The sequence below is a fragment of the Pseudorca crassidens genome, chromosome 5 (assembly GCF_039906515.1).
Source record: "Pseudorca crassidens isolate mPseCra1 chromosome 5, mPseCra1.hap1, whole genome shotgun sequence".
Lineage (NCBI taxonomy): Eukaryota > Metazoa > Chordata > Mammalia > Artiodactyla > Delphinidae > Pseudorca > Pseudorca crassidens.
Window position 1 is genome coordinate 96,544,280 of NC_090300.1, and position 22,844 is coordinate 96,567,123.

At 35.5% G+C, this 22,844-nt stretch overlaps 1 pseudogene; it reads right to left on the bottom strand.

Annotated features, from left to right (window-relative positions):
• Positions 1-21,689: 21,689 nt before the first annotated feature.
• Positions 21,690-22,298, bottom strand: LOC137224301 (transmembrane protein 126A pseudogene; annotated as a pseudogene).
• Between the last annotated feature and the right edge of the window lie 546 nt (positions 22,299-22,844).

The window sequence follows — 22,844 nt, forward strand, 5'->3', positions numbered from 1 at the left end:
TGTTGCTTTTCCCTTGCTGCTTTTAATATTTTTTCTTTGTATTAAATTTTTGATAGTTTGATTAATACATGTCTTGTCTTGTTTCTCCTTGCATTTATCCTGTATCAGACTCTCTGCACTTCCTGGACTTGACTATTTCCTTTGCCATATTAGGGAAGTTTTTAACTATAATTTAGATCTGTAATAGCATGACCTCGCATAAGGCCCAACATACAAAGGATAGCCACCACTGACCTCCATGATCCAGATATCTCTACACACACACACACACAGTGTCTTTCTTACTATCTTGTTAAATATAGTGTCCTATGGGCCATCCCAATGAAAGTTATCAGGAGAAACCTATGAGGAAGTAATTAGGATATGGCAGGAGAAAAAGCTAAATTAATATGCGATTTTAGCACTTGATTCCATGTGTAACTCTGGAGCACAAATGGCATCACAAAGTTCTTCCATCTTGATGCATAAGAGCTGAGTATTTTTTTACCCTTATCAGTCAGTTCTGGCTGAGAGCCTCTACTGGGAAGGGTGACATAACCTCCCAGGAGTCCCAGGGTTAGATGGCTCCTGTTGGCCAAAGATAATTCTCCAGAGAAATATGTAGATGAGTCATTACCAGTCACAACTCATAGTAGCTGCTCAATATGGGTGCACCAACCCAGTAGTTCTAGGCAGGGCACCACCTTTACTATAATTTAGAAGACTACACTGGTAAGACAAAGCTGCGTAATGTCATGGAATTGAGCTTGGACATAAAAAAATGATTAGAGCTAATTAGCAGCTTCAATGGAAAGGTTAAACAAAGGGAAAGAGACCAGGTTAATTATAGTATAGAATTATTGGAGCAATTAGGATTCCAGAATCCAGATATGACCTATTCAACTACTGCATCCTCTTTTTCATTATTTACTATTTTATTTTTCCTTTGAATATATAATACATTCACAAACATTCAAAATTAAAAATGTATGAAAGAGGATGCAATTTTTAAAAAAGCCTTCCAAACTTATTCATCTGTCATTCATCCAGTTTTCCTAAACAGAGTCAAGTCATATCTCCTTTCAGAGATAGTCTGTTTTCCTTTTGTCTTCTTAATTACATAACTGTAAATATACACGTGAGATCAGACCATCTTATTAATAAAAATTTCCTCATCCTTTTTTTCAGCTGCATAGTAGTTTTGTATGATTGCATATTTTATTTAGACATTTCGCTGTTGATGAATATTTAGGTTCTTAATCATCTATTAGCATAATAACAGCAACAGATTATCTACCTACCTACCTATCATTTTATACACTCATGAGTATAGGTATAGAATAAATACCAAGAAGTAGAACCACTGAGTAAAATACTGTATCAGTTAGTTCAGACTAAATTATGTCATAATAGCAAATGGTGTCAAATCCTTAGTAGCTTACAAAACTAAAAGCTAATCTCTCACTTATGTTACATCTCTATTGCAAGAAGTCTCTTTTCTACATCATCCTCATTCTAGGACCTAGGCTAAAGGAGCAATCCCTTTCCAGAGCAAACTAGGTTTTTGGTAGAAGGAAAAGAGGACATGGTTAACTATATGATAGTTCTCAAAGCTTCTGCTTGAAAATAGTACCTGTCACTTCTACTTACAGTTCAGTGGCCAGAGAAGGTCATGTGGCCAAGCCAGACATCAGTAGGATATGGATGTACATTTCTTTCCTCATAGGAAGGACAAGCAAATAATTAGAATACCAGCACAGTTCACCACAATGTGTGGATATATTTTATAAATTTGAAAGATGCCAAATTGTTATCTCTAAAAGTATTACAAATTTAAACTCATAAAAAATATATGAGTGTCTCCACCATTCCCTCACTGATACATTATGATATCAGACTCTTTGATCTTGGTCATCTGAAAGGTGAAATATATTTTGAAGTAAGCTTAATTTGAATTTTTCTTATCCTGAATGAAGTTCAGACTATATTCATATTCAAATATGTCTTAGCATGGAAATGTTTGAGTGCTTCTTTCATTAACAGTCTTATTCCTTTTATTTAGACACTATATTTCTGTTAATTCGACCTGTGGTCAGTAGTTTTCTGTTGTTATCAAGTTAGCTTGTACCGCTTTAAGATCCAGATTTTTTCCCACATACTGACAGCTGATAAGTCTGTTCTTTACAGCTGACAAGCTATGTCTCCACCATTTTGTAGTTTTATAATATATTTTTAAAAATAAAACACAAATGTAGTACTTTTTATATCTTCCTTTTGAATATCATCTTGTGTTTAGCTCAATATTCAAACCTGTCTGACCCTTTTTGCATATTTTAAAATATTTTTTCTTATTAAAAATAATACATACAGAAAATATTAAAAATCCAGGCAAGGAAATAAAAATAACCCCATACCTATTCTTCGTAGACAGCCATTTATTTTGAATGTATGTCACCTTTCATGTTAGATCATCTGGAATAGAGTCATTGGGGAATTTTATAAATAAGCTTCCCAAGGCTTTATTCATACCATCAAAATAATTAATAGTACCAGACAGATTTCCAGCTTTCCCTCTTGGCTTCTTCTCACTTGGCAATTATCAAGCAAATGGGTAATGATTAAAATCCAACGTGCTCCCGACAAACTTTTCTTTCTATGGTAGGGTGTCTCTTTACTTGGGTTTTTAGGGGTAATTAAGAATTGTAAATGTAGGCTTAAAGTGGCAAAAAAAGAAGGGGTGGGGAAGACTGAATTATTTGGGCTGGCTCTGGAGCAGAAACTTTTTTTCTAGAGGCAAAAGAGAAAACCAAACAACAATCCACTGTATAAAGTCAACGTCCCCAAACAGGAAAGATCATCTACCAATACAAAGTCTAGAAGGTCCAGAGATGAGAATCAAGGTTGGCAGTGGAGAATTCTTGGGTTTAGAGCCTTGTCAAGGAAAGACCAAACCAGCTATTGTTTGGGGACAGGGAAAATTCAAATTGTGGTCAACTGCCTTGAATATTTAACTTGCTCTTATAGGCTAGGGAGGAGGTATCTGGGGCACACAGGATGTCTGGACTGTTTTAAAAGTTCATTGTATCAGAGTCACTTGTCAGCCTCCTGTGTCTTTTAGTCCTTAGATCTAACAGGTGCTCATAAGGAGGTTTACATTTATGGTTCCAAACAAAAAATTGAAAAGTAATAATGTGATGTTCTAGAATGGACCTGGAAAAGTTGCTGGTTGCCCATTAATTAATATCTAATAATATTTACTAATTTTGGTGAAGCTCATAAAATCTCAGTGGCAGAAACTTCAGAAGTTATATCCTGGTGCCTGAATATCAAATGTCTGATATTCAGAATCCAATCAAAGACTTTCACATAAAGAAATTCATGAAGTTAAGTCTAAAAAAGAAGAGAGAGATGATTAAAGGATTCTTCCTGATCCCTGAAGTTAGTCATTTTTTGCCTGCCATCTTTTTTTTTTTTTTTTTTTTTTTTTTTGCAGTACGTGGGCCTCCCACTGTCACGGCCCCTCCCGCTGCGGAGCACAGGCTCTGGACGCGCATTGCCTGCCATCTTGATCTTCTCTTTTTCAATTGCTCAGTTGCAAATTCTGTGAATAAGTGGTTCGGGTTAAATGCAACCTAGCCATGCAATTTGTTTTCTGTCATGACCTATGGCACTGAAAACTATTTTCTTTGTATTTATTTCTAGGCTAGTTATCTTATAATTTTGACAAATGCCCTATGCCTGTCCTTGTAAGTAAAAAAACATGGGGCAGTTTTTCTAGTGAGACTCCCTATTTGTATCATCTTTACAGTTCAGAGGATTATGGTGACAGGTGATTGACAGAAGAGAAATAGAGTATATAAAGTGTTTTTTTCCACAAAATATAACCATTGATGAGGTCCTGAACTAGGCTGAGAATGGGGAAAGAAAAGAAGACATATCAAACTGGAAAAAAAGAAAAGCTGACAAGATTTGGGAATTGATTGGCTTTGAGGGATGAGGGAGACGCAAGGAGAGGGAGGAGTCAATTATGATTAAGGTTTTGAGTAAGGTGAAAGAATTGAAATAATAATGGCTTATTCGTTTGTTTTCTGAAACCAGTCAGAACTTTGAAAGCTGAGTAAAATGTTCTGATAAACATTATTGTCGTGACTTGAAAACCATATACCTGAGCAAACTGGATTTCAAAATTACCATGCTACTCTTATGGAAAATGGTGTGAAAAGAAATCCAACAGAAACTTCTAATAAAAATATCTTGTATTTGCTGTAAGGCTGTGCTGACAACTAGAGGAAATTACTCATCTGATTTTCTCTCTGTTTTTAAACAAAGAACCATCCCTTAGTAAAGAGGTGGCAAACTAGTCTGTTTAGCAAATCTGGCCAGCCTCCTGCTTTTGAACTGTTTGTGAGCTAAAAATGATTTTTAAATTTTTAAATTATTGAAAACATCAAAAGAAGAGTAATATTTTATGGCAAGTGAAAATTATATAAACTTTGAATTTTAGTGTTTACAATTAAAGTTTTATTGGTACACAGCCATGTCCTTTCCGTGGCTGCTTTCATTTACAATGGCAGAGTTTAGTAGCTTTAACAGAGACCATATGACCTACAAAGCTTAAAATATTTATCATCTGATCCTTTAAAGGAGACATTTGTCACCCCTACCTTAATATAAGCTATATATCTAAAGATAAGTTAGGAAAGAATGATAATGTAACTTGAAAGCATAACTAGAAAAAACAGTAGGTTAATTTTAGCAATATTTTTGTTCACCCATTCACTCAATAAATATTTGTGGAGAGCATACTGTCTGTCAAGCACTATCTGAAATGCTACAGACACACATCAATTTAAACACACAGATTTAAACATTAGTCCACTTCTTACTAATGAAGCACTCTGAAAATGAGTCCTTCTTTTGGTTATTCCTGGCAAGAAGATGGCAAGGAAATAGACTGCAGTTAGAATAGAGGGCTTCTCCTTAAGACTCAGTATATCTTGCCAGAATTAGAGTCTTGGCAAAACAAGAGGGAAGACAGTGAATAAAGTAAATGTATACATGTTTTTGAATTTGCACATGTTAACAACAGGTAGAAGTTTTCCTGTTCCTAGTGCTTTCCTGGTATATATTTAGTTTTTATTTCTAATCCTTTAAACAATTCAGTGGGGGTATCATCCTCATTTTACATATGAGGAAACAGACTGGGGATAAACTGACATATTTTTCAAAATAGTGCACTATGGCTATAATTGGTATGTTCTAGCATTGAATATAATTCCTCTCATTGCTTGAGTAAAAATATTAAATCTAACCCATAAATATGTTTGGATGATGTAGATTTTGTTGGAAATGGGAAAGCATATTACATCATACAGACTTCTTAAATATTTCTTTTAAACATCTCTTTTCCCCTAAAGATCCTCACAAGTTCTCACTTTTAAAAAAATTTGTCAATACATAGGAAGCCACTGATGGGCCTGTTTATCAATTTCTTACTATAGACTATTTTATAAATCAAGTATAGATGTATGTGTGTTTCTTATACAAAAATGTTATAGTTTCTATACTCTGTTTTATAGAACCTGAAGTTTCAATAGTGGTAATTTAAGTTTTACAAATATTACATATAACTATATATATATAATATTATATAAAATTATTATAAAATTATAATATAGTTATATATATATAATATATTGAAATAAAAATATAATGCTCCATCTTCCAGTTAAACAGGATGGACTGTCCATATATATTTACTTCTGTTCTTTCCAAAATTAGAAAATAACAGTAAAGAGATTCTAAAATGTAAACTCAAAAAGATAAAACGGATAAAACAAGGCAGATTAGGAATAGCTTTTTGCAATGCAGAATGTACAAGTATAAATAGTAACTGACTTAGAAGGCCCAAATATGCTGAAACCTAACCAAACAGTGGGGAAATCCAAGAAATGATCTAATTGTACATCAGAATTCATAACATAAAAGGCTAAGAAATGACAATGGCATGAATATCTGAAGGTGAGGGTACAGGCATGGCTAAAACAAATGGGAACTTGATACATTTCTTGTTAGAAGTCCAGATCCCATCCAGCACCTCAGTGGAAGACTGGAGGCTTATTCTCTGGTGGCAGTAAAATGGAAGTTCCTGATTGCCTCAGGAGGCCAAGTACTGAGGTGTGAAGGGTACTGTTCCCAAAATAGTGGCAGCCCAGGAGTATATATGCAACATTGAAACTGACCATATGTCTTTTCCCATTCAATTTCCAGAAGACTGGCAGCCAGACTTAGAACTTTAGACAAAACTATTCTCTAAATAATGACCAGAGCTAAAGAAAAGATACTACTATTTTCCAGTGAAAGATTACAACCAAATCAGTACAGTGAAGGCTAAATTTAACAAACCTGTAGCTTCTAAACAATATTTTGTAATCCACTTAATACATGAATAGACAATAAAGGATCAGTAGACACTTCATTCAAGTGTGTAACATGAATGATAGAATCAAAAGACACAACTATACAAACAGAAAAAAAAGCACTAAAAGGAAACAGATTATGTAAGGAGAGGAAAAATTCAAATATATATGTACTAATAATAATAGAAAAATAAAAAGACATTGCATTCATGACACAAAAATAGAAGTATATATATGTATATGTGTTGAATATATATACATATGTTTCCTGTACATATCTTGTATACATTTATATATGAATATATTTATATATAATAATTTATATATAATATGTTTGTTCAGAGAATAAGAAAAACATTTAAAAATTAAAATTATAATAGCAAAAAAAGAAAATCTCATTACAACAGTTAGAAAATAAAATCAAGGAAATCTCCCAGAGAGTAGAGTAAAGCAACAAAAAGATGAGAGTTAAATGAAAAAAAAAAAAAAAGAAAATTAATGAACCAATCCAAAAGGAAGAACAGTTGAATGATAGAAGTTCCAATGAAGAAAGAACAGACGAATCAGACTCAGGGAATCAGTAAATAAACAATCAAGAAAATTTCTTGTAAGTGCCCACTGAGTAGATATAATGGATCTACTCCAGAGCACTTCAGAGTGGAAATTCAGACTACAGGTTAAATAGAAGATTCTAAAGCTTCCAGAAAGATAAAATAGGTCACAAACAAAGGATCAGAAAACTGGATGGTTTGGGACTTCTCGAGCAGTGCTGGAAACTGAGAGATAATGAAGATATAACTTTGGACCTCTGAAGTAAAAAGATACTGACTCTGGTTTTCTATTTGTAGACAGACTAACAAATCAAGGGTAAGGGTAGACATTTTCAGATATTCAAGGGCTTAAAAAAGTTTACCTCCCATGTGTCCTTCCTTAGGAAACTTTTGCAGGAATGCTGTACTAAAATGAGGGAGTAACGAAGCAAAAGAAAGACAGAGAATCCAGAAAATGGGATTTTCTTTCCTTTAAGAAAGAGGCAAAGAATATCTCCAGGATGGAGATGATGGAATATAACAGGAATGTAGCAAATCATTGGCCGGCAAGAGCAAGAATAGAGCAGCTCAGAAGGTTCCAGGAAGATTATCTCTAACAAAGTAAAAATGATAGAATATCTGATGTAACTGGGAGAGTTTGGGCATTTTTCAGTGATTAGTACATAGAAAATAAAGCCAACAAAATAAAACAATTATTAGCTACAGAGGAAACAAAAAGTCACTTAAAGAAGTAAAAGTAGTCACGGCTTATACATAGCTTCTCTGTGAACAGTTCTTGTGTAAACATAATAAAGTTCCCTAAAAATTTTTAATAAAAATTATGCAGTGATTTTAGTGGAAACTAAAGGACATGGGAAGTATGTGTATTTACTTCTGGGGCCTAGTTGAAGAGAGCTAAATCCTTATTTTCCATTGTAGGAAGTAAATAGATACAATCTAAAAGTGAAAGATCAAGAAAGAGCAATATTGTTATTTTACTTACACAAATGGAGGGAAGTTATCAAAAATAACAGCTAACTAAGAAGCTAAAACAGTTGAAAAAATTTACCTCTGAGAAAATGGAAGTGGCAGGAAGGGTTGGGGCATTGCTATTTTTCTTGGTAAGAATTTCAGAACCACTTGACACTTAAATGTGTGAAAAATAACTTTGGCAATCATAAAAATCAAATGGAGGAAAATGTTAACACTGAAATGTGTTAATTTTTAACAATTAGAAACAGATTCATTGACTTATGCAGCCAGGGTAATTCATTTTTATAGAAATCTCATAACACAGCTACTCTTAAAATATCTATTCGTAGACAACTTATTGTAGCTGGGCTGTTAATTAAAAGTGTGTAGCTTGGTGCTGTTATTACTATCATTATTATTAAGTTATAATCATTAAATTCAGGATTGCATATGTCCATTCACCTAAAATTGTGTGGTCACCTATTAGCTATTTTGGTGGGTGAAATGGGCTCTCCCTCCCCCAATAGCAAATGTTAAATTGATATAAAATTGAACAAAAATCTGCACGCAGAGTGATATAAGGATGCCAGTCTCATCCGTAATCTGTAATTACAGATGTTTGTATTTATTGAAATAACCTTGTTGAAATTACTGAATTACAGAATCATAAAATGCTAGAACTCATTTGAAAACATGGACATTGAGGCCCAAGAGGAAAAATGGCCTGCCCGTGATCTCACATCTAGGGGAAATAGAAAGTAGGAGAAATAGCTGCTTCCCTCTCAGCAGTGCTAATACACTAGGACTGAGCTATGCTGGACTAGATATCACAAGAGGCTGCGTGTTAGCTCATTTCTAAGACCACTGCAATTTCAATGGAAATCTACAGGTTAATTTTCTGTCCCAAGCAGAACACAAATAACCACTAATGAAGATCTCAATAAGTGAATGAGATACTGCATCATTAAAAAAGTAGAGAAAAATTAGGCCCAGCCTAAGAAAAAAAGTGATGTACTTCCAGTCCTGTTCTTTCTGCCCATGAAAAAGATTGTATCGCTACCTTCTCCTTCTAAAGTTTAACATCAGCATAACTTTTTTTTTTTGCAGGAACATGTGATAACAAAGGGTAGTTTTCACAATACAAAATAGTACATGTTAACTGTATTTTCCTAGATTCCTTGCAAAATGTCTTTTGTATCACTTAGGAGTTTTTGACTGTAAAAACAGAAACTGGTGCCAGCTAACCTAAGCAAAAGAGGGTTTAAGATAGTTAGGATGCATAGTGGAGACGGGGAGACCACAGAATAGGACTAGAACGAGCCTGGAAGAGCCAAGAAAGCTTCAGAGGCCTAAGAAACCAAATGTAGGTCTGGGCTGGACAGGGAACAGGCTGATCAGGCCACCGCCTCTGTGAAGAGGAAACTCCAACCCATTCTTCTCTTTTTGCATCACTTGCTGAAGATTCAAAGTGTACCTTGATACAGTTCAATTGGCTGAGCTTTGGCCATTTGCTCTCCTAAAACAGTGAGAGGAAGCAGGTGGCACTTCTTTGGTAGATTACCAGCAATCGGACTTCTCTGCCACCAAACTGCATGCTGGGAAAAGCCAGTAGGAAATGAGGGCAGTATTAGAAATGCCAAAAAGTAGCAAATCCCTACTGTATCAAATCCCTACTGTAACAAATTCCTTTTTGTTAAACATGCCTGAGCTATTGAGTTGACTCAGTGGTCTGCGGAAAGAGCATGCTTCCTTGTTAAGATAGTAACTGGATTACAGTGTTACATTTTTGGCAAACTGATAGTGAAAAGCTTATTAAGGGGACATAGGTCCTGCCAAGACCTACTTGCTTTCTTTCCGTATATTGGAATTCAAATGCAACACAGGTAAAACTTTTAGCTCAGATCAAAGGTAATACATCTACATGGATGTAGAAAAATGTGGCATTTACCCAGTGGTCTATGTGGTGATGCTTAAAGATATGTCTTTGTGTATGGCACTGCATGTGTGTGTGTTAGAGGAATAGAAAAGGCCAGAACGGCCTGCAAAGTATTTCAGTATATTGATATCAGGATAATAAGCTTGACCTCTTTCAACAGGCTGTCATTTCCTGTCGGTCTCTTAAATTCATTGATTTTTTTTAGAGTTTTGTTTTATTGTTTCTCATTTCACGGTAAAATAACAGGAGCAGTAAGTCATTTCCTTAATCAGAAAAAAAATGATGATTTTTGGAATTTTATGAGTTGCAATACCCAGGAAAGACCAGGAAGATATATGCTAGAGAGGGTGGGGGAAAGGGAAGCAACAAGGGGAGCGGGCAAGGCTTTTGCTTCAACTTTTCTATACCAATAGCTTGTACAACATTATCTTTTAACAGTTCTGTGATTTTTTTTCTGTACTCTAAATTCCAGCAAGGAATTTACTGAAACAGCAAATCATCTCTCCTACAAACTAAGTGTCAAAAAGCTCAGTGAAGTGTTTAGAAATAATAAAGCAAGTGAAGGAAAAAAAAAAGAAACCGATAATAAGGTGAGGAGAAAATATTTTCAAATGAGATTTAAAATCAAGAGAGAAACATGTGAACTAGAGCTTCAAATAAACAAGGAGCAATGGAAGTCATTTAGGAAACCTGCAGATAAAGATTTTATGTGTTTTATAGAAGTGAGCAAAGTGTCAGCAAGTCTCAAGTCTGGTAAACATTGTTTGAAGTTAAATTTTCTGGTGAGGTGAGAAAATATAATTACATAGTCACTTATCGCTCATTTCTCTGTACTGGAAGTGAGGGTGGCTGACTTCTTCTCTATTGCATGCAACATCAGCACATTCTGAGGTTGCCTACAAAGTTACGGATGCCTCAAATTTATCTTAGCCTTTGATATGATGAGAGTTTAGTCATGTAAAGGGCTTTTAAAATGCAGTGCATTCCTATGCTGGCTAGGCCATAAGTAACTTTTGAAAATAATTACATTGACCATATATTTTATAAAGGCTAAAGCATCTAAATGTAAATAAAACACAACATTCCTCAAATGTAGGTAGCAAATACCAAGATTAATTTACTTTTAGGGTTTGCAACAGTAAGACAATGTAACTCAGGTGAACTCAAGTGAAAATACCATTATAAAATATAACCATTGTTAGCTGTTCCTAAATTTGTAATTAAGTTTTTATGTTCAACAGAAATATATATACAAATGGTTTAATGGGCCAAACATTTCCATAAGAATTATCAAAATGTTCTGTCCTCCCTGTCTCCTGCATTTCCCACACCTCAGTGTTCGCTTTCAGCACTCACTTGTGTTTATTTCCCTTCATTTAACAATAAACATTGTTATATTGGTAGCTTTAAAGCAATTTTTAAGCATCAATTTATTAATTTCCCACTAGGGGAAATGTGGATTTAGCATTCTTTTTTTCCATCCTCTAACCTTCCTTACTGTACAAATTTCCCCATACTTGAGAGTTATAACATTACTTAGATCAGTACTCAGGGTTCACATCATTATATTTTTGTAAATGTTGACTGTGCTATATTTTATACTAGGATTATGTTTGCCTTCTTGAACAACCTTCTGTATACCTTCTTGCTGTTAAGTGTACTACTTTTTTACTGACTTGGTTTTCTATGCCCTTGCTCTCCCTGAGTTTTTCCAAATTCATTAGGATTATATCAAGTTCTTGCAGACAACTCTTCAGAGGCTGCTGATCTGCTCCAACTGGATTGGTTATGCTGTATGCCTTAGAAATGCCATCATCCTAAGATCTACCTTCAATTTAAACCTAGAGAAATCCTATCCTCTCTCCTGAGCTGAAGCTCCTATTCTCTGCACCTCATGCTTTCCTCTTTCTTGATTTACTCTTCCATTAGGGTGAAGCAACTTTTCCAAGGGCTTTGTGAGAAAGACAGCATGGGAAACAAATTGTTAGGGAGGTTGCATATCTGAAAATATCTGTAGACTACCCTCATACTTGACTGGTAGTTTCAGTGACATGGTGTTAATTGATTCAAAATAATTTTCCTCCACATTTCAAAGGCATTTCTCCATTGTCCTGTATCTTAAGTGTAACTTTGAGACATCAAAATCCTTTCTAATTCCTGACCATGGAAGCTTTTACAATCTTTTCCTTATCACTGAAGCCCTGAAATTTTACAGTTAAATGCCTTTGCGTCTACTGATTTTCAGCTGCTGTGCTTGCCATAATCTAGAAATTCATATCCTTCATTTCTGGGAATTTTTCTTGAATTATTAATGATTTTCTACTTTCTAGTTTTTCCATTCTTTCTGTCTGGGTTTCCTATTAGTCAGATATTGAATCTCCTAAAATGGTCCTCTAATTCATTTCATTTATTTAAAAATTTTTTCAATGGGTTAGGGTTTTGAAAAAAAATGCATGTTTTCTTTTGCTCTACTTTCTGTGAGAATTTCTTTTATCTTTCAAAACATTTTCTGAAGTTTCTATTTCTGTTGTTTATAATTTTTAAGAACAATTATTCTATTTTATATAGCATTTTATTATTTTTTCATGAATGCAATATTTTTCCTAACTCTGAGCATTGTAATAAAACTTATATTAAAGTTTCCTTCAATCTGTATACTATCTGCTTCTTGTTCATTTTATTCTTTATTCATATTATAAGAGATAGATTAAAAGATTTGGGGGAAGCACACAGGGATAGTTTTTTCTATTGCAGACTGTGCTGTGTGAAGATCTGGCTGTACTGTTTTTTGGGAGACTCTGAATTTTAGTATTTTAGATCTTTCTCTTGGTCTGGTAAAAATTTACAGGAGAGAATATTCCAGATATATGTCTGCTTGCCAACATTCTGGAAACTGAGTGAGGAAAGAGGGCTAAGGGGTTCTCTACATTCCTTATATATATTCCTTATTCCTTATATAAACATTGATGACTCCTAACCATAACCTGCTCTCAACTATAGCTGCTCATCTATACAAAGACCTTTTGTTTTACCCTTCTCAGAGAATAAACCTACAATCTTCTGTCTTGGTCAGTGTAGTTAGCTCACACTGCCATGACAATACCACAGACTGGGTGTCCTAAACAACAGAAATTTATTTTCTTCCAAGTTAGGAAGCTGGAAGTTCAAGCTCAAGGTGCCAGTAAAGTTGGTTTTTCCTGAGACCTCTCTCCCTGACTTTCAGACAGCTGGCTGTTCACTGTGTCCTTGTCTCAGACTTTCGTCTGAGAATACACTCCTGATCTCTCCTCCTCTTTTTGTAAGGACACTAGTCCTACCCCGTAACCTCACTTAACCTTAATTACCTCTTTAAAGGCCCTATCTCCATATCTAGTCACATTGGGGTTAGGACTTCAACATATGAATTTGTGGGGGGCACAGTTCAGTCTGTAACATTTGGAGAGAGGCAGTTGTTCAGCCATATAGAGTGTGATTGAGGATCTGTGGGTCTCTCTACTTCTTAAGCTCACTCCACAAATCCTCTTTTCATCCCACATTCATCCCTACCCCAGAGTTAGCAGGTGATGCCAGTTCCTGAACCTATTAGAGGTTCTATGATATAAATCATGTTGCTTCTTTTTCTCCCTCACTGCCAGCTTAGAATTAAGCTTTTTCAGAGTGACTCAATTAGAGCTCCTCTTTCAGCTTCCCCAGTTCCAAAATTTTATATCATTCCTACCCCCGGAATGATATAATGTTTAATTATGATAAAATGTTTAATAACGGGTATGTTATGGGAGTCAACCAATCAGAAAAGATGCTGGACTGATCAGGGTAAGCCCCAGCTAGATACCATGCAGGTACCTAGCAGCTGAACACTGGTGTTCTGCTTTCTACTTCTTTTACTCTTTGTGGCTATATGCCATATGAAATAAAATAAAATTCCTTTACCTGTCACTTTATGTTGGTTTCTAGAGGAAGCACAGTTAAATGTGTCTGTTTAATCTATTGTCTTTTGCCAGAAAAACATGTTGTTGTAGAAGTCAAAATTAAATGTGAAGCATTACTTTAATTCTCCTTATTCCTGGCTAAATGTGACTTATGAAATGTTTAAACATTGTAAGTGGACCATTCTCACTGGATAACATTCAGAAAGAGTTTAAGAAAAGATAAATTAAACTTTTAAGTTGCTCCAGGTGTTATAGTTATCTGGCTAATCCTCCAAATCAGGAAATATAAGAATTTTAAAAATCTTTTACTGTCATATTTTCAATATTTTTATCAATGCATGAATCCCTTTTAACCTTCTCTGGTGATCTTCCCTGAAATCTATCTAGTACAATATTGATAAATTCCCCCATTTGATTTCATATATACTTCTATCACTTAACTTACTACTTTTTAATGTGGCACGTATTGTTAATTTCCTACTCAATATTATTCCTAGTTCTTCCTTGATTTGGACTTAGATTTGATGTGTAAAATATTACTTTTCCAGGATCTCTCAAGGTATGTATGGCCATGTGACACAGTTCCAGCCAATGAGATAAAATCAGAAATGTGTTGAAATTCCTGTACACACTCAATGTTTTTAGAATAAATGAGTGAATGAATAAATAACCCCCAAAAATGGTCAGATACTGTAGAAAATTTCTTGAGTTGGAAGCTTACAATTTTAACTCTTGTTAAATGACTCATTATTTTTGTAGAACTGAAGATTCTGAATCTTACAGCTCTGCTCTACCATTATATATATATGTGGTTAAATCCCTGAGTCAGGGGTTCACAAACCACAGAGAGCCTGGGGCCCATTTTTATAAATAAAATTTCACTGGAACATAGCCATACCTGTTTATTTATGTATTGTCTATTGCTGCTTTCACACAACAATGACAGCTGAGTATTGAAACTGAGACCATATGACCCAAAAAGTCTAAAACACCAGCAATTTGGCCCTTTAGAGAAAAAGTTTTTGGATCTCTGTTTCTAAATCATTTAGCCTCTCTGAGGCTTCTTTTCTTTACCTTTAAACATTATAACTTCTGAGCATTTAAAAAAACATTTTTGGATGTATTTTTTATGACTAGAATTTATTAGAAAAGTAGTGAATAACCAGTAAAGATGTCTTTCACATTGTATCCCTTCAAATATTTGAAGACAACAAAGCATGATCTAAATCACCTTGTCTTGAAGCTAAATCACAGCAGTTCATGTAGCTGTTCCTCATATGACAAAGGGCACTATATTTTGTAAAATATTTTATTTTGGTTTGCAATGTTACTGTTAAAACTTAAAGCCCAGAAGAAAATACAATCCCACAGTGTGATACAACAAGCACAGAGAATGACTTCCAAAATGGACAACTTTCTTGTAAACCAAATTCTGATTAACTCATTCCAAGATTATGTTTACTTCCTAACCACTTCATCTCGATATTGACTTTTGGAGAATTAAAACTTTTAGGTCTTTTTGACAGCCCCATCAATCATTTAAATTGACATATAAACCTTTTCATTTATTCCTGTCAAAATACGTCTCACTGATTTTAACCCATCTTCTAAATATAGTGAACTAATTTCAAATATTGACTCTGCCATTCATTATTTTAACTATTCCTCTAAATTTTGAAACTTTTAAAAAATTTAATGCAAGTGAATAACAACTCGTTGAAATAAGATATTGCCATAGGGCAGAGTTGTGTCATCATTATCATCAAATTCATTTACCTGTATATATTTAACATATAAATAAAATCAGTTTTGCTGATTTTTTACTATGTTTCAGGTCTGTGTTAAATCTTTTTATGCATTATCTTATTACATCTTCATGATAATGAGGATACTCCTAATATCCCCATTTTACGCATGAAGTGTCTGAGGCCCAAAGAAGCTAAATTAAAACTCAGGTAGTCTTACTCCATAATTGGTACTTTTCTACTAAGATGAATTGCTTCTTCCTAAGGGAATGCTAAAAAATATTTCCAAAGGAAGATCTTTTTTTTTTTTTTTTTCTCCATTTAATTTCAAGAGAAGGGATTAGGGCACAGTGAGAAGAGGTACAGCCATAAATTGTGAGAATTTGACTTGAACTTTTAAAGCATTTCAACTTTGAGAAGTATATGTATGCACTGGTAGTGAACATGACCTTAGGTGTAAGGTATTTGGACTATGGAAAGGCTAAAGGAACACAGGAGACAGCTATAGATTAAAGTAAATGAGGAAGGAAAACTGCTTAACCTCTGAAGTCATTTTGTCTAATATACTGGCATTTAGTGTTGGAGTATTGTAGGAAGGAAAAAGTGTTTTCCCTCTACCCATCTTAAGTTCATTGGCTGAGGCCCTGGTAATTAGACTAACAAAAGACAGGTTAACGAGAGAAAAACAGACAAGTTTATTAACACGTGCATCCCGCGTACACATGGGAACACTCAGAGATGAGTAACGGGAAGCATGGTTAGAACTTGGGCTTATATAACATCTTCACAAAAGTACAATAAATTTTTAAAGAAGTGACAAGGCAAAAGAAAACGACTTTGAGCTTCTAATGACTGGCAAACTGTGGGAGGGCAAATATATGGGGAAATTAATGGTAGATTAGGGCTAGTTTTAACAAGGTTTGTTAGGTAGATTTCTCTGGTGCCCTCTCTGAGCTGTAGGGGTCTAGAGTTTTCTCTTGGGATTAAATTGTGTCCTTCCTGTTTGCGGGGTTGGGGGTGGGACACCTTTACAAATCGATGTCCTGCTTTTAGGAAATAGGAGAGCAGAGAACTTTTCTTGTATCTGCTTCTTCTCAGTTGCCTTCACCTCAAAATACTCCTTATAACAAAATGGCATGTTTTGGACTGGCATATTCTGCTACCCTTCATTATAAATGGATGTTAGGTTCAGGAAAGCATAATTGACTTTAGTTTTATTTACCATATAGACTCCTAAAAATGTGTGTGTAAAGGAGCTGGTCAGATAAAACACTCAGAATGTACAAAACCTGGTGGGAAGTGGGGAACTTAATGCTAAGAGCTCTTAGGAAAGGATACTTACCAAAAATCAGTGGCCTTGGGTTCTTTCATCTGCCCTCAGGGCATCTAAAAGGGCCTCTAGAGAAGAGAGAATAGAGAATAGAGGGAGATGGGGAGCCCTATTGTCTTTGACTGTCAACAATAAGTGGAAAAGTTACTGGCAATTAATATGGGTGCCAAATGTTGGTCAGTGAACAAGAACAGTCCTGTCTACAACTGTCTACAACTCTCCTGTCTACCATTATTTACTTTAACCTTAAGAAAGTAAGGTTAAGAGGTGGGAAACCGTCCCTTAAGGAGTAGGTTTAGCTTTAAAGGCTATATTCCCACATGTTGTGAAAGGGAAAACAACCAGCAATAATTTGTTTTAAAGAGATTCCTTTCCTTTTCTACCATCATGATTGAAGCAATGGGGAAAATTGCCTAAACTCTAAAATAAAAGCTAAGAACTCTGGCTCTTACTCATAACTATCTAGTAATATGGAGTATGACCTTGGGCTAGTTATTAACTCTGTCCATGTGTAAAACTGAGGATAATGCTAACGTCATTGGAAGAACATCTGAATTCATTAACAATGGTGAAGTATATTTGAAAATGTAATGGCATATTTCAGTATATAACTTTAAATAACCCGTGTGCCACCCCATTGCACCAATCACTAAGGTTGCATAACAATTAATGAATCAGTTATGTATCAAACATCATGGGCTCTCCCACCTTATGAGAGTTTTTCTGATTTATAAGCATGAAAGTTATGCCTATGGAGGGAGCAAGTCAGTAAATTAAGAATAAATGATATAGGGCATCCCTGGTGGCGCAGTGGTTGAGAGTCCGCCTGCCGATGCAGGGGACACGGGTTCATGCCCTGGTCCGGGAAGATCCCACATGCCGTGGAGTGGCTGGGCCCATGAGCCATGGCCGCTGGGCCTGCGTGTCCGGAGCCTGTGCTCTGCAACAGGAGAGGCCACAACAGTGAGAGGCCCACGTACCACAAAAAAAAACAAAACAAAAAAACAAGAATAAATGATATAATTGCCTGATATGTGTTCCACAGTCCTCATTTTTAGCCTGAGGGAGGAATGAGCTTTTCAACATTTTCCATAACAATGGTCTTTTTCAGAGCATTAATGATCTACAGATATATTTGGCCATAAAAACAAGACCAATTGGTTTCAAAACAACTCTAACCTCAATTAATAGGATGCAGGCTCCCCTGAGACTTTGTCAAGGTCTCCATTTTATTAAAGCATACCAGGACTATCAAAATTCAGGGAGCAAATGCTCAAATTGAAACAGATGTGTATATTTGATAGTGATTCACACAGAAGACCACCCTCTGGTAAGTCAGGGTCTTGGGTTCTTGTCCCAAATTTAGCTCCAATTAGTTCTGTGATTTGGAGCAAGTACTTTGTTGGATCTTAGCTTCCATAAATGTATAGTTAAAATTTAAAAGTCATTGAATGAGTAATATAATAATAGTATATTGATAGTTAACAAATATCCAGCTCTGAGTATCTATAGGCACTGAGCTAAGTGGTCCCCTTGCTATATTATCACATTTAATTCTCTCAACAACTGTATGAGATGGGAATTATTATTCTGGTTTTTTGGTGTAAAAAATAGCTGAGTAATCCTCGAGCCAGGGTTCTTAATCACCACTCTAATCATTCCAGGATGTATCTGCTTGTCCTGCACAGGATAAATTTAGTCTAATATATGAATATGCTTAAGAGTAAAAAACTTCTACAGATGTAGTCATTATTTGAGATACTAAGGCAGTAAGTAGTCTGCTAAATAGAATTTGCTAGTCCAAAAGGGTTAATGTATTTGATGTGTCCAATGAAGGTGCTGGGTAAAGATGAATTATTTGTTGGTTATTCAGTGGTAGAGAGATGAGATAGGGACAAGTGAAGAGGACGGCTAGAGAACTTCTACCAATTAGTGAACAGAAGAGTCTTTCCTTCAGCTCCAGGATTAAGTTTTTCTGAGGTCTAGAAAACCATGTGACTTGCCTTTTCTCTGTGGGCACCTACAAGCATTTCATCCCATTTGTGATCCAAATTTCTCTTAACAGCCTCACCACATCTGTAAACATAAACCCTCTGGTATCCCACACCCCTAGGGATTACCTATCATGAAAAGCACTCTGGACAAAAAGGACAAGGATGGGAGATGGTACACTAAGGGCCAAAAGATTGGCACAGGGCAACCATTCACCACCCACAGAACACTTGTGCAAACCACCAATTCCTAAACCAAGATTTGGTTTTCTTGATATTCAAATTTAACTCTAAATTAAAATATATAGATTTTCAGCTCTAAACACTTGCATAAAAAATTCTGATGCCAAGAACTTTCTGAGCCTCCAATCTTTGTAAAGTGGACCTACGCCTGAAAGACCTGACTCCCCAAGTTCCTTATAGAGTCTCAGAGGCTGTCTTCCTCAGGCATTTCTTTCATGGCTGAGCAGCCTTTATGTGTGATCACATAAAAAAGTTTCCATAATCTTTCTTCCTTGAGTTCCCAATTGACCATTCAAGCTCCATCTCCCACCAGACCCAAAGCCACATCCTTGCTAGGCATTGTCAGACAGAAGCCAAGTTCCTACTCAGCTGAAGCTCTGTATATAGTACCACAGTCCTAGGCCTCACACTTACATCACAGAGCAGTAATTTTTAATTGAGTCATGGACAGTTTTGAAAATCTACTGGAAATTCTGGACCAAACCTCCAGAAAAATGCACACATGTAGAGAAAAAGAAAAAAAAACACACATGTACATATATACATAATATACTCTTTCATTTCATGGTGTTTGGGACTCACTGAAGTTAACCCATGGACCTAAGTCAAGAAAACATGTCTCAGAAACTTTCAGGTCTCCCCTATCCTAATGCTCTATTTGGGACCTAGAACCCATTATGGACATAAATAACATTCCCCAAAAAATAGTAATTAAATGTCTCTAATATTCCCTCACTTCTCCAATATATACCATTGATTCTCATTATTCATAGTTGTTTCTCTCTAAAAGTCACCATGAACACTGAATTAGCAAATACTGAAACATTGCTCCTAGGGGAAATACAGAGTTAGGTTCCGATGAGCTTCTGGTCACAGTAGTCTTATCAACCAATCAATACATAACTTTATTTCTGTTTAAAGACAACTTATTTAATATATACTGTTTATTCACTTACACTGAAATTGAACTCACAGTCAACTGTGCTCTAGCTCACTTCTAAACAAAGCTTATCTGTCACATATCTTTTCTCCATAAGGCACATCACAGCCTTCTTGCACATAGGAACACTAGACAGCACTTCTGCACTACACACGGGGGCTATTTTAAACAGTAAAGTTAAAAAAAAAAAAACAGAAAAATGGGCACTAAAATAGACCATGGAAAGGACACTTGTTTACGTATGAGAGCTGAAACAAGGATGCAGAGCATCGCCTAGTGACCTGAGCTGGGAACGGGAGCAGCAAACTACTCTGCTCTGCACGTGAACACACATGACTGTGAAAGCACCATGACTATTGACTTTGAGGCTGCAAAAAGTTTGTAGCAAGTAGGCAGATTCACAAATACAGAATCCGCAGTTAATTAGGATCGACTATATATCTCCCCTCCAGCTTCTTACTCCCCATTTCTAAGGCCATCTAAACATCCCACCTCCTAATGTCAGTATCCTTGATTTCCAAGTTTTGAACCCTACAGTGTACAGTGTACAAATTCTATGCTTGTATTTTACAAATGGTCATGTAATAGGCCACCAAATTTGGCTCAATTTGACCCCTACCTTAGTGAGCTCTATAACCTAGAGGACTCCAGTCCTATTCCCTTCAGTTCCTAATACTTATCACCACCATTCATATAATTTCTTTGTCAGTGTATAAATCAGATTTCATTTCTGTAGTACCAAAGCTTTTGTATACTTTTATGGAAAAAAGAAAATATCAATTATACAGAAATTCTTTAAAGGAATTTGAAAAGTAATGCAAGTCAAACTGAGTGGAAGGCTAATACAGAAGACATATAAATGCAAATTTCATTATTCAGTTTTAACTATGTCACTTCATTTATTGGTGACACATTTTAATGCTTAATATCGTTAACCTTCTAACATGACTGCAATTGTAAAGGATCTAGGTTTTTCAGGGGAGAAGTAAAATTTGTTTTTTTTAACAGTTTTTACAGTGGTGTGATGGTGAGGATCCTGGTGCCCAATGTGCAATTCCAAGTGACTAGAAGGAAGTTTTGAAATAGAGTTATACATTGCTTCTTTTTCTTTTTCAAAATAGCAGCTTATATTTCCACTCAAATTTAGGTTAAATATATGGTCATAATAGAAACCAATGTTCCTTCGTTTCTTTTGAGCCACCAAAACAAATCTCATAAGATATCTTGCAATAGACACTTTGTACTAAAATGCTGTTAGAAATTCATATATAACAAAGGGTCTGAGCCTTAGGAGAGATGGAAAAACCATTGTGACATATATAGTGACAGTGTGGCAAGAAAGAACTCAGAATTCCAAGTGAAACATTAATAAAGAATCCATAGAACTTGATTCTGGCTCTGCATTTGGCCTCATGCCCTGAAAAGTTGATGGTAAACCACAGCCTACAGCTCTCAAGGAGAAAACCTTATGATCTTCTTTATCAACTTTGCAATGAGTTAAAAATACCTTATGCTATGTTAGTGGATATGACTGGAATATATTCTATTTTCCTATGCAATTAAAGTAAGAACTATTTAAATTTACAGTGACTTATTCTAGTTGGCTATACACTTATTTTTTTAATTTTATTTTTATTTTTACAGTTTTATTTTTGTGTACAGATTTGCTTAACCATCACTGAATTTCTAGGTCAGGTTCAGGTAACTAAAGAGCCTTTATAAGTAGTTTATATTGTCTAGACCCAAGGTATGCTGCAAACCCAGTCTGAAGCAAAATGGGAAATTACATCTTTCTAAAGACAGGCTTAGAAATCCTAATCCAGTAATTTAAGATGTTTCCTTTCTTGGGTAGCAGGGCTGAGCTATACCTGGCTGCTAGGTCACCATTCACAGGGATAGCCAAGAAAACAGGGTACAGACCACCAAAAACAAGACCAACCAGTCCACTTCGTGTTATGGTACAGGTTTCACAATGTAAATCACCTGTATTCAAAGGTAAACTTACTAAACCTTTGTAAGATACTTGTACCGTCAAAAATGGGATCACTGCCATTGGTAAGCCAGCAGCTACACGAGCCTTTGTCACATGTAGGATGCATCGAAAGAGACTATTTGCTATTAGGCCACAGAGGGCAGCATTAAGTCCAATATATGTTGATCCATTTTCAAGCAGATTCCTTTCTGCTTCTGGAAGTTGGTTAATTTTTCTGGTTATGATTTCAATTAAGTTCTTCTTGACAGTACCATCTGGTTTATGATTTTCTATCTTGAGCCTTAAATTAAAATGTCATTTTTCAATAATGTGTATCTTTTACTGCACCCCTTTACCCGGAATGCCGGTACCTTACGCTCTCCTCCCAGCTGTCACTGCCTCCTCCGGCCTCCATCAGCCACGCGAGTGCTCACTCCTACACTTATTTCTGTTGTTATGATTACTGAATCTTTCCAGGGTTACTTAGCAGCTAATGAGTATTTATCATGAGGTCCACCTTGCGCAGGGCTCAGTGAGTGATGAAGTCATTTACAAAGGCCCGGCCTTCAAAGTATTTAAAATGTAAAGTTGTGCTGTCCAGTACAGTAGCCACTACCCATAGGTGGCTATTTAAGTTTAAATCTAAAGAGATTAAAAATTCAGCTCCTCAGTTAAACTAATCACATTTCAAAAGCTCAGTAGGCATAAGCACACGTGGCTAATTGCTGCCGTATTGGACAGTGAGGATTTCCATCCTCACAGATATTTCTACTGGGCTGTGCTTATCTACAGTAATACTCATTTAAGACCGATTTAAAAAAATGGTAAATTTAGAGTTTAATTCAATAGTTGAATTTC